Below are 2,500 nucleotides of genomic sequence, written 5' to 3'. Positions count from 1 at the left end.
TCGAAATCAAATGTGTTACCTTATCAATCAGAAGTTGATGGTCGAAAGAGGGAGAATGGTGGTGCAAATTCATCTTGCTCCGCTCGCCGTTCACGGATTTTTGTCAACTTCATAATGTTTTTCTAGTGGGTTTTTTTGGTTATATATTGAGGATTTAAGGGGATTTTGGCAAATAAAAATAGAATGGTCATTATCATTCTACCCAGTGTATTCCGCTCACAGAAAAATTATGGATAGGGTCTGGGGAGGGAAGGACGACGGCAACTCTTACTCAAGGAGAGCACGGCCAAAGGAGTCCCCGACTCGAGAAAGATAAGAAGACGTAGTTATACGGGAAAGATAAATTAGTTGCCTATAAATAAACTAAAAACTTTTAATAAGGAAACGAGAGAAGCAAGAGGGCAAGAACACTAAAAGGTAACCAAAGAGGACATTAGTAGTCTAAAACAAGGAAATGGCGCCTCCAAGTACCCTTATCCCTAATCAGGCCTTCAGAGAGTTTTAACTCATGCAAGTCAACTTTTACTTGCTCATCCCAAGTTCTCTTGGGTCTTCTTCGACTACTCTTACCCTCTACTATAATACTTTATACCCTTCTCACAGGGGCGTCGAAAGTCTTTCTCTAGACATGTCCAAACCATTTCAATCTATTTTCGCGCATTTTTCCAGAAATAGGGGCTACCCCTAGTTTGTCCCTAAACTCTTGGTTTCTAATTCGATCCATCAATGTGTGCCTACATATCCACCTCAGCATACGCATCTCTGTAGCTTCCATCTTATATTCAAAAATCTTCTTTACAGGCCAACGTTCGGCACCATATAGCAGAGCAGGTCTGATTGCCGCCCGGTAGAATTTTCCTTTTAACTTGCTTAAGAATTTCCTATCACATAGCACCGCGGTGGCTGCTCGCCACCTAAGCCAACCTGCTTGTATACGATGATTTACACCTCCGTCAATCTCTCCATCCCATTGAATGATCAATCCTAATTACTTATACCTGGTCGTACTCTTAACAACTGCTTCATTAATGGACACCTCTGGTTCACCTACCAATGATGTCCCACTAAAGTCACAGCCAAATACTCGGTCTCATACGACTAATGCGCAACCCTTTACCTTCTAAAGCTTCCCTCCACTCATCCAATTTATTACTAACCTCCTCTCTAGTTTCTGCTACCAACACTATGTCATCTGCAAATAGCATGCACCACGGTACCGTCTCCCAAATAGATTTAAAAATCTCTTCCATAATGACAGTAAACATGAAAGGGCTTGGAGCCGATCCCTGATGTAGTCCAACTTTAACTAGAAAAGGCTATGTTATCTGCACCGGTGTTTGAATGTTAGTCGAGACCCTGTCATACATATCTCGTATAGCCTCAATATACACTGAAGAAATGCCTCTAGCCTTGAGGCTATCCCAGATGACACATCGTGATATGCTATCATACGCTTTCTCTAACTCAATGAATACCATATGCAGATCTTTCTTTCGTTCCCTATATTTCTCCATCAGTCTCCTCAAAACATGAATTGCCTCAATGGTTGACCTTCCTGGCATAAAACCGAATTGGTTCTCTCTAATCACCGGTTCCTGTCTAATTCTCCTCTCTACCACTCTTTCCCACAATTTCACTGTGTGGCTTAGAATTTTGATACCTCTATAGTTCCCGCATACTTTCACATCATTTTTATCCTTGAATCTCCTGTTTTTATCCTTTATCTTCTTTTCCACCTCATCGTTCCACCACCATGACTCTTTGAACACTTTTGGTTTATCCGACGACACCCCAATGTCTCTCTTGCCACTTTTCTAATGGTTTTTGCCATGTTCACCCACATTTCATTCGCATCCTCTAACTGACTTGGGAAGCTTAATAAACTTATCTTGCTTGACAGGGTTGTGACCATATCCCCTTTGAGTCTCCCCTTTAAAATGGTTGGGTTCATTAAAAAAAATTATTCTTCTTGGGAGCGACGGTCTCAATATAAAACGAACAGTTCAATCGGCCTAATTATAATTTTTTTAATATGTACTAAATACTTGATCTATTTAAGGTCATAATTAATACCTTTCATGTTAAAAATAATTTTTTTACGAGTTATAATCGATCATAATTGATCACTTTAAGGTCTGAATTGTTCATTTTTAGATCAAAATTGAGATTTTGATAACAAAGCAGTCATGAAGTCTTGATTATTTCCAAGACCATTCATTGAATCGATTGACAAACATAACTCGAGATCGACACTCCTTCAGTCTTCACATCCAGGGTAAGCAAACACTATACCTATTTTGATTAAAATGTCTTATTTGGTTCTGCACACCTATTAATACACTTTTAAAATCATACATATTTAATTGTATTTGGTTAAAAATGGTAAATAGTTGATATTAATAAAATTACGTTAAGATGAACCAAGTAAAATTCCACTTGACTATATATTAACTTATAAATTGAAAATAAAATATAACTTTAATTGGTAAATACTAAATAG

Source organism: Amaranthus tricolor, chromosome 1, assembly GCF_026212465.1.
Source record: "Amaranthus tricolor cultivar Red isolate AtriRed21 chromosome 1, ASM2621246v1, whole genome shotgun sequence".
Lineage (NCBI taxonomy): Eukaryota > Viridiplantae > Streptophyta > Magnoliopsida > Caryophyllales > Amaranthaceae > Amaranthus > Amaranthus tricolor.
This window is presented reverse-complemented; position numbering follows the sequence as displayed.